Here is an 11,372-nt window from a genome sequence, read left to right as displayed (position 1 = left end):
CACACTTGCCAATATTATCACCGATAAGGGTTTAATCTCCAACATTTACAGGGAACTCATACAACTTTAAAAAAAAGAAGATAAACAACCCAATCCAAAAATGGGCAACGGATTTAAATAGACACTTTTCGAAAGAAGACAGAAGAAACGCCAAGAGACATATGAAAACATGTTTAAAGTCACTAATCATCCGAGAGATTTAAATCAAAACGACAATGCGGTACCATCTCCACCTGTCAGAACGGCTATCATCAACAAACGACAAGTGCTGGCGAGGATGCGGACAAAAAGGAACCCTCGTGCACTGCTGGTGGGAAGATAAAAATATAAAGAGACTAAGAATAAGAGACCTGATCCTTTCTCTTCTTGAAGTGAAAAGGACGGTGAGGTTACCGGCACTTAGGCAGTTGTCTTATGCAGCAAGCGATTCTGCCGCAAGAGAAGGCCTGAGGCAACCAGAGGAACTGAGATCACCGAGAAACAGAACCGGCCCCACACAGGAAATACTCCGCGTGCCCTGGTATTTTGCAGGTCTGGGCCGAACGTCCTTGGATCTCATTGTCCCTGCAGTTTCTTAGGCCAAGAACTGTCATGAAAACTCCTTCCAATTATTCCTTAAATTTCTGCTATTTTGGTGATTCTATCACATGATGACAAACTGGCTTAAATTGACCTCTGTGATAAACAAACAAAAAATTATCAATCTATAGTATTTTAAAGCTGAAAGGAAGTTTAAATTGTGGTCCCAACAGCATTTTTAGCCATTCATTTAACAAAAGGCTGAGATGAGTGAGGATAATACCGCTGCTGACGGAGATACAGGGAAACACATGCTTCTGTATATGGCGTTGGCTGGAGTGTAAATTGTTGCACTATTTTGAAAATGAAGTTAGCAGTACCTTTTTTTTCATCTTATTGTAGAAAGTATTACAGAGGTCTTCCTTTTTTTCCCATGGATCCCCTCTCCCCTCACCTGCCCCTCCTAGACCTTCACCACACTATTGTCTGTGTCCAGAGGTTATGCATATAAATTCCCCAGTTAATCTCTCCCCACCCACATCACCCACCCACCCTACACCCGCCTTCCCTCGGAGATTCTGCAGTCTGTTCTATGCTTCTATATCTCTGTCTGTTTTGTTCATCAGTTTATTTTGTTCATCAGATTCCGGTGAGATCATGTGATACTTATCTTTTTCTGACTGGCATACTTTGCTTAGCATAATACTCTCCAGGTCCCTCCATGCTGTCTCAAAGGGTAAGAGATCCTTCTTTTTTTTACAACTGCATAATATTCCATGGTGTAAATGTACCACAGCTTGGCAGTATCTTTTAAAATTAAAAACTTACGGTTTCTTTTGTCTAGTATTTTTACTTCTGGAACCCTATCCTCTAGAAATAAACATATGTGTAACACCTATACTATGGGATATTAATTATCAATTCAAAAAGAACAAATTAGATCCACATCTATTGATCTAAAGAAATATTCACAATGCATTTATTAGATGAGAAAAACAAGACACAGAAAAATAGACAGAGTATGAGGTGGGGAGGGAAGGGAAGCTAAAGGAAGAAAAAGAATAGATAAAATAAAAGTTTGAGAAAAAATGTCATAATCTAAAGCCAAAATATAGACTAGATAATAGAAAATATTCCCGCAATTTCCTCATGTGTAACATGGATATAGTAATAATACGTGTCTCAAAAGATTAATGTAAGAATCAAATAAATGGATGTATTTAAAGGGCTTAGGACAGAGCCTGGCATATAGTAGTATATTATTTTTTCTGGTACTTTAAAATTCTATTTGTAATATTACTGTAATTAATGTTACACATATTAAATGTACAAAAGTATACATGATAGAAGATACTGTGGATGCATAGAACATGCTTTGATTAGATGATGGGTGTGCCAACAATCCTTGTCTGGGATTTTTTTAATGTTGCTTTTGCCATAAATTCATGTTGGGGAGGTGGGGTGATTTCATCTCTAAGTCTCCTTAACTGAAGGCAGAACTACATGTCTCCCATTAAGGCAAAGGTATGTTTTCCTATCCTATTTTTTACAACCATTTCTATTTAGGAGCATCAAATGGCTGCCTTCAGTATTGTAATTCAAAGTTTAATTCACCTTGGAATGCTTTCCTTTGATTAGAGTGACCTTCTTTTTAGAATCTAACATGGAGACACTTTATTTGACAAAGGATTTTTGAAAACTCTTGCAAAAAGGCATAAAAGTTAAACCACACTTATCTACTTACTAAATAAATTGCTTTTATTGAAAGGCATTTGCTTACATGAAATCAGGACAGAGCTGAGCAGCCCAGATGAAGAATGGCCATCTGTCTGGGCAAATCCCCGTGGAGTGCCCAGCCGCTCTGTGGAGGCACTCCGTGTCATCCTCTCCATAAATCTGTATATATTTGAGGACACCCTTCAACGTTATCTTCAGACAGAGTGGCCACAATCTGTTAGACGCGGCCCAATCTCTCCAGAGGCCAGACTTGAGCATAACATTTGGAAAAGGGTCTCTCAGATGCCAAGTCTAGAGAAGGATCGTTTCCTGAGGCCTTTGTGCCATGTTCCTGTTAATATAAATTATTGTCGCCATTTCAGCAGAAAGCCCAAATCCATCTGATCCTCTCTGAAAGGGATATTCAAATTCGAAGAACAGAGGAAACTGAAGAGTTAAGAGTATTTATTTGCTAGTGGAAGAACTGGCTCTAGAACCAGAAAGGTTAAATTGAAAATCTTTGGCAAAATACAGCTTTCTCTACGTCATTTTCCTTTGGGACTAGATGAGAAACAGCTGGATATCTGCATAGAAAAACCACTGGGGAAACTCAGGTTGGCTAACAACGCTTCTCCCAGAGCTACACACAGATGGTTCCTTGTCACTCTACTCTCAGGCCCATTGTCACCGCCTCCGAGCGTCTTTCCCTGACTTTCAACCCCATGCCCTCCTCTTAAACATTATCACTTTCTTCGTGGCACTTATCACTATCAGGAAATTATCTTATTTATTGTCTCTCTTTCCACCCAAATGTAAACAACGTGAAACGAGTTTGGTCTGGCTTTTCACTGCCATGTTCCCAGGGCCTGGCACGGTGCTGGCACATGGTAGGTACTCGACAACTATTTGTTGAGTGAGTTGAACAGGCATGAATAATCACTGTGCGTTTCTACTGCCATTTTTCTTTAATGAACATAGTTTGTGCTCATAATCATAACAAGGTTTATTAAAACACACACACACACACACACACACACACACACACACACACACACAACATCAGCCTTCCTGAATCAAACTCCATTTTAACTACTTAGCTTGGCACATGGCAGACACTCAACAAATGGACAGATATGTGTCAATTATGTGCCAGGTGCCCTGCTAGTCATTTTCCTATTCATGACCTAATCATCCCATCTCATCTAATCATCATAACACTCCACATTTTATAGATGAAAAAACTGAGGCTTAGTAACTTCAAGTTTAAAAAACTTACTGGTAAGAGGCAGAGCTAGTGTTTGAATGCCAGTCTGCCTGACACCGAAGTCACCGATCACTGTGCCTCCCAATCTCCTAAATTTTCATAAGACAAAGTCATTCGACAAAATTTTTCTTTTTTTAGGAGGGGCAGTGAAGTCAATGATGTTCTTTTCCTACAATCTGCATAAGCTAATTTTAGCCAGATTGCCATTATATCCAGGACAGGTCCAGACACAGAGCAGGTTCAATAAAAACTTGTCACTTCGAAAGGACGGGAAGGGAAGGGAAAAGTAGGGGAGGGAAAGGGAGGGGAGGAGAGGGGAGGGTTTCTAAGAAGATCATCAAAGAAAGAAAGGCCAACAGGCCTTTGCTCTATGAGGTGGATGACCTTGGCAACATGGAATTAGAGAATGAGCCTCTTGTCTCTGACAAATACTGCTGACACCCCAGGAAGCCCCAAACGCCTTTCCTGACAGGGGCGCTCTGCCATGCCTCTCAGGACGTCAGCATTTCTACCTGGCATTGGTGGTCCCTGAGGAGCCCAACCTCTGGATGGGCTGACACTGTGACTTGCTGGGAGGCCTTTGAGCGAACAGTGAGGGAAGGGATAGAGAAACACTAAAATCTGACATGAAAACTTCCTATCTGTCTCCCATCTCTGGTTCCATTGTAACTAAAAATATATATTTTAAGATCAGGCTCCAAAAGTCTACGAGTGACTTCGCTTGTATCCAAATTGTGATCAGTGTGCGGAAGGAGGGAGTGGTTACTGAACAGCTTTCTGCGCTGAGTGTGAGATCCTGGGATTTGCCTCCCTAGGTAGAGGCTTCTCATTTGAAAGGGTAATTCCTTGTTTAACTGCCTGTTTCTCTGCAGGTCTGAGCTGGAAGGGATCAGATCTGTTCACTTTAATTGTCGAGCCGGCCCTGCCACAGCACTTGGTCACACAGCAGGCCTGCAATCACATTGGTTCATTTATGCATTCCATAGATATTAATTGAAAATATTTTGTTGCAATTCCAAACTCCGAAACTCTCTGAAAACCTACAGATTTCCTGGAAGTTGACAGCGAGCTCATTTGACAGGGACTCCTGACGTGAACAGACACGAGGCTCTTGAGAGTCTTTTTGATTTCCCTTAATGTGAATGCTCACATGTTCTCCATGTTCCACTGCAGATACGCAAATGTGTCTGATGATAGGATGCTGCCCCAGACTCTTCAGGTGCAACATACTTAGTGATATGTACCCCATGACCTTTCTGAATTCCCAAAACACTTGGACTCCACAGGCTTCAGATAAGGGGCTTGGGGTTGCCTCTGCTTGGATGTGTAGCAGGTATCATTACAGGTGCTGAGAATACTGCAGCGGAGTAAAATTAAGGTCCTCACTTTCATGGAGTTTACATTCTAGCTGGCCAGGCAATAGAAAGAAAGCAACTAAAGAAGGTAATTTCTGAGGGAGACACATGTTCTGAAGAACCCAAGTCAGGAGAATGGGGCAGAGATGTGTCAGAGGTCAGAGAAGCCCTCGCCAAGGAGACCCAGATGAAGAGAGGGAAGCAGCCATGAGAAGATCTGACATCGGGGCACCTGCACTGATTCATTCTGAGATCAGGGACCAACAGGACCTTTGCATGTGCTGTCTCTTCTGCCTGGAAGAAGGCATTTCACTTTCTGAGCCTTAGCTTTTTCCTCCTGTGTTTTGCTCAGGATTGTACACATCTATGAAGCATTAGGGTGGAAGTCACATTTGTGGCTGCTAAGGGAAACACCCCCTTGAGAGGAGGTGTAGAAGTTCCCTATGGGCTATCATGTGCCACAAATCACAGCACAGTTTCTGCCCCCGCCCCCCTGGTAATGAAGACTCAGCCCCGAGCGGCCTCTCTCTGAGCCAGGGATGTGGACCGCTCCCCAGAGAGGCTGGGGCTGGCCAGCATGTCCACTGACCGGTTCCTTCCAAGTCCTGGGTGCCTCCACATGGGCCTGTGTTCTCAGAGATAAACACACACAGCATGGGGACCGAGGGACTCCTCAGCATTGCTTCTCCAGTGACTGTGAGGCTACGCAAACTACTCCTTCTGGGCACCAGCACCCAACTCTCCCCGGCCAGGTCTCCCCAGGGAAAGGTGTCATAGCAAATGTTCAGTTTCATTGTTGCTGTTGTTATTATTGTTTTTCCTGTGATCTTCTCGCTTAAGAGAAGGTAGAGGCTGCTACGGGGGCAACCCTTATGGCTGGAACCAATGAACCCTGGTGTGGACAAGCTTGGTGAGTGGAGGCCTGCCGTGGGCCTGGTGATAAAAGGGGGCTGAGGCCAGGCAGGATACAGAAGAGCATGACCAACCACCAAGGAGGGGTTTACTGGCTTGTACACTTTATTGTGCCATAACGCCCCTCTTTTCAGCATTAGATGTCAGCAGCTGGTGACATGCTCAACAACTAATGAGTGGGGGAGACTGCTGGGTGTCGAGTAAGACTCCCTCCACGTTCTGCGTGGAGTAGGGTTCGGTATCTGAAAGAAGAGCCGCACAACAACTGAGAGACAAACACAGGAGATAAATCTGATTAACGCATCAATAGATTTCCGAGAGTATCTGATTAACAATAATCAACAAGGATCTACATAAGTATCTAAGGAATTAAGGGAACTAAGGTGGGGACGCTTCAACTATTATTACCTCAACTAACTGGGTGGTGCACAGTTCTGACCTTTGCTAGAACTTCAAAGGTTACTAGCTTTTGGGGGGTCTCAGTCTAAACTCAGCTAGTGAAGACAATGAATGGACTCCAGCAGCTGGGGGCACCACAGCTTAGCTCTCCCCCAAACTGTGATGTGTCACCCCTCGTTGGCCAGCTTCTCGAACCCAAGTGAACAAATCCGAGAGTCTGGACAGTAACACCCACAGGAGTTGCCAGGTTCCTCTTGGCTGAACAAGACGATTTTTTCCCATTTCAAAGAGTTGTTGGTCTGATGAAGGGCAGAGAGGATTTACAGAGTAATGGGAACTGTATGGAAGAATGTCTAAAACATTAAGGTCGACTCCTTTATCTTTTATAATTTTGCATCGGCCTCTGCCAGGGCAGAGACTGTGTCCTAAACGATTCCAGCTTCTTCGCCCTCCTTAATAAGATCTCTAAAAGTGAGCACGTTGTCTGTACTTGTCAACATCTCTTTTGTGCTTCTGTCTACTCTTCCCTGTTGTCCTGGTGCTTTCGCTCTGATGAGTTTAGAAAGGAATCGACATAGTAATTGTGGCTTAGGAGGACTCCACCGCCTACAAAACACTTTCACATGCAATGTCTTGTGGAAAGACTCTGAAAAATAAACTGCTGGTTCCCTGGTAAAGAGCCTTCCTTCGTTAGCAAAATAGTCACTGGGCCCTCCCTCCATTTCAATGACTGCATTTCTCTCACGTTTTCTGTCTTTGTTGACTTAAGTTCAAAGTCAAACTAGCAAACCTGTTTTGTCAGATGGGCAGCTCTCTGCTAGGGGTTCGGAGAGGCCCTGAGCATGGCTCACTGCGCTCTCCCCCTGCGCACAGGACCCGCTGGCTCCCCGAGACATTAACAGCTTTGTGCTCTCATTTATTTACTTAATGCTGCAACGGCTTAAGCCCGTCTGCCAAAATGTCCTTGAACACTGGGATCTCAGGGCCAGAAGGGATTCCTAGACCAGCTCTAAATCAGCGGAGCCCACAGCCCCATGGAAAGGCCAACTAAATAGTTGTTACACTTTGTTAGGGACCTGCTTGCCTGTTAGTGTTTTGGACCACCAAGCAGGGCCTGGAAGCCTGGTACATCTGCAGATGCACGTTTAGGGCCACGGTTGAAGGGAAATACGACGTCTCCAACAGCACTTCCCAGAAGAGCCCAGCCTCACCCGCTGGGGCAGCTGGTGATTGAAATGTGCTCACCGTGGTCAGAGAAGTCTTCCCTCATGATGCTTGCCCTTCACTTGACATTTCCCAGGACAATTTGCTCAGCGACAGCCTGTTCCTCAAAGGAGGCAGGATAACATTCTTCAGTTTCTCTTTCCAGTTTGCTTCATAAACTAACACTGTAAACAAGCTTTCCCCCTAATTGTCCCCCCACTGCTCATCTCTCCTGACAATGATCTGACCCCTGAGAAAACAAGTAGAGAACTACATACTAATACATGCAAAAATTAGTACTCAGTACTCAGTCACATCCTATATAATAAAAGGGTCGAACAGTAGAACGACCGGTCACTATGACACGCACTGACCACCGAGGGGCAGACGCTCAATACAGGAGCTGCCCCCTGGTAGTCAGTGAGCTCCCACAGGAGGAGTGCTGCTCAGCCAGAAGCTGGGCTCACGGCTGGCGAGCGCAGCGGCGGCAGTTGTGGGAGCCTCTCCTGCCTCAGCAGCAGCACTAAGGACCCCTCGGGGATGTCCACCTGTGGGGAGCAGGCCTAAGCAGGCAGGCAGACATCCCCCAAGGGGTCCCGGACTGTGAGAGTGCACAGGCCAGGCTGAGGGACCGCCCCTCCCCCCCCTCAGTGCACAAATGTCATGCATCAGGCCTCTAGTTTCAAATAAAGCAACTTACAAGGACATTTATGAAAAGAACATCCCCTTTGCTTTGGAAGCAAATGTGCATTTTCCTGTTAATAAACAGAAGTTTCCTCCTCTCTCTCACCTGACTCTATTGGGTCCAAGAACTAACCTTTGTATTTCCTATAGAAGAAGTTTTATATTAAAGGAGAGTAAAGAGACATGACAGCTAAATGCAATGCCTGATTCTGGACTTGACCTTGTGTTGTGGAGTTTTTGAAAGAACAATTTCATTTTGATAAGTATCTGAGTATGTCTCGTACTATTTTTACTCTTGCAACTTTACTGTAAGTTACATTTATTCCCAAGTAAAATGATAAAAATATTTAAGTTCCATAGGAACAAAAATAAAGTGGTAAGAATCACTCTAGTTCAGTGGTCGGCAAACTGCAGCTTGGCAATTTATAAATTTCCTCTTATGGACTGTGCTTTTGGTAACAAATCTAAGAATATTTTGCATAGCTCTGGGTCCTAAATTTCTCCTAATTTTTTTTTTTACATGTAAGTCTGCAATCCATTTTGACTTCACTGTTGTATAAAGTATGAGGTTTAGGTCGAGGTTCATTTTTTTGGTTAATGGATGTCCAGTTTGTTGAAAAATCTATCCTCTCTTATATTGCTTTTACACATTTGTCAAAAATCAGTTGGGTATTTCTATGTGGGCCTATTTCTGGGTTCTTTTATTCTCATTCATTGAACTTTTTGGCTATCCTTCGCCAATACCACACTCTTTTGATAACTATAGCTTTATAGTAGGCCTTAATATCAACTAGAGCTGTGGTCGGCAAATCGCGGCTCACGAGCCACATGTGGCTCTTTGGCCCCTTGAGTGTGGCTCTTCCACAAAATACCACGTGGGGCGTGGACGTACAGTGCTATTGAAACATGTGGAAGAGCCACACTCAAGGGGCCAAAGAGTCGCATGTGGCTTGCGAGCTGCGGGTTTCCGACCACTGAACTAGAGTGATTCTTACCACTTTATTTTTGTTCCTATGGAACTTAAATATTTTTATCATTTTACTTGGGAATAAATGTAACTTACAGTAAAGTTGCAAGAGTAAAACTAGTACAAGACATACTCAGATACTCTTTATCCAGATTCACCTATTATTTACATTTTGCTGCATTTGCTTTATCATTTGATACTACCCAAACACACACACACACACACACACACACACACACACATTTTTTTAAATAAACCATTTAAAGAAAGCTAAGTTAAATGCATCTTGGCTCTTTATTTCTAAATACCTTAGTGTGTATTTCCTAGAAATGGGGATTTTTTTTACATAACCACAATATAGCTATCAACGCCAATGAATTTATCATTGATAAACACTCTTATCAAATCTCCTATCCATATTTCAAATTTTTTTAAAACTGACCCAGTAATATCCTTTATGTTCTTAAATCCACTGCTTTTCTAAGTAGCCATCATTTGAACGATGTGCTTCATCATCAATCCCCAGGGACTGTACAATGTTCTGTAATTGGTTCCTTTTTGTTTTTCTCATTGGAGAAGAATTTCTCAGAATGAATACTATGGTGTCAGTATTTTCAAAGTATTTCAACACACTCACCATCGCTGGCCAGGCTACTGCGGAGCTTCACACGAGGGGCTACTCGAGGTGGGACAGAGCCCTGAGTGGCAGGTTTCAGCTCCCCGTACCTGAACGGAAACCCTCACATAGAGGAGGCTTTTTGGCTGAAAATCCCCCACTGTTTACTGGCTGTTTCTAGCCACCTGGGCATAAGCAAGGCAAACGCTTCATCAGAGGCACTTAGCAGAGAGAAAACAATAAGCAGACCTATTTCCTGACCTCGCTCTGCGATGGCAATTTCCTAACTCTTCCATATACTTAGCCCTGATCACTTGGAGGTCTACTGCTGGTGAGAGGGTGGCATAGAGAGTCCTGACATTCCCCATAAAGGTACCACCACCACCAACCTCCCCACACACACACACACACACACGCACACCCACCCCCATGAGACAGTTCAGGAACTGGCAGCGGCCTCGTTACAGGGCTTTCCAAAGGGCAACGAGATGGAAAAAGTGCCCTGGGCCCCATTCCCTGACGGCTCCATTGGCGCCCGATTGTGACTTTAACTGTGTTTCCCAAATTGCCAAAGCAGAGGGTCTCACAAGTACAGGGTCCCTTAGGGGCGGGATGAAGCTGCACGGCTGTCCCCAGAACTGTCCTGGGAAGTACAAGACACAACGTTGCTGTAACGAGGGCTAAAATTTAGGAACAAAATTATGGGCTCGGATGCCAACCTCTGTTGCCTGGCATTAGAAGCAGCAATTACACTGTCCCTTGGCAGTCATAACACATCTTGGCTGTTCCCCTCCGCACCTTGATGCCTGGCTGGGACCCAGCAGCTGGGCAGGCACTAGCTGATCTACTGAATCGCTGAATCCTCACGATGTGACTGTTAAATCGTTTGCATTTGGGCACAGAGCCCAGAGGACTCTAAACTGTGTCCCTAAGTGGCTGACCCCCTCACTCTTACCACCTCTCACCCCTGCTGCTCTCTGCAGCCCCTCCAAATCCTCGCACACTTTCACACGAAAGAAATAACCATAACCATACTGCATGGTTCGGGTTGACCAAGAAGGGAGGCCAGATTAATCTTTAATTTCTAGCGATGCCTATAAAAAAGGTGTAAGTTGTTCCACAGAGATGCCCCTCCTTGCCAGGACAGCTTAGGCAGGTCCAAGCACTATGGCAACATAGTCCGTTGACAAAACGTGCCTTACAGAAACGTCACAACCAGATCCGCTGAGAATTTCTCAAGCCGCTGAGACAAAGGCCGCCTCTTCCAAATGAGGGGTTGGCCAGCGTGAGAGGTAATCTTGCTCGGCTCCTGCTGACGCGTCGCTTTCTGCTGGGGGTTTATCTTTAGCTCCCTGGTAATCCACGCCGAGCAGGGAAACCTCAAACAATAGGGCCTCTTTTCTGCTTTGCATCCACTTTTTCGGGTCCGCACCGAGCAACCGTCATTGGGTGGCGGCCTTGGGCACGCTGAAATGTTTGTGACCCCCAAATAAAGATGTCCCACGCTGCTGAGACCGCGGAGTCACGCAGAGAACAACGGGATGGAATGCCAGGCCATGGCTTAGGGAGCGCGAGGTTAACTCTTGTGGGCCCGGCGCACGCGGGCGGAGAAGCGCAGGACCGCAGGCGGCCGGCAGAGGGCGGTGTTCACTGCGCCTCCGCGGCGCCGCTCTGCAGGGAGGTGCACGGCCCGGGGAGCACGGTGCCCAGCATTTCATAACACAGGAAGCGGGAAGG

The sequence above is a fragment of the Myotis davidii genome, unplaced genomic scaffold (assembly GCF_000327345.1).
Source record: "Myotis davidii unplaced genomic scaffold, ASM32734v1 scaffold173, whole genome shotgun sequence".
In the NCBI taxonomy this organism is placed as follows: Eukaryota; Metazoa; Chordata; class Mammalia; order Chiroptera; family Vespertilionidae; genus Myotis; species Myotis davidii.
The sequence above is the reverse complement of the archived record's forward strand: the minus strand, read 5'-3'. Positions refer to the sequence as shown.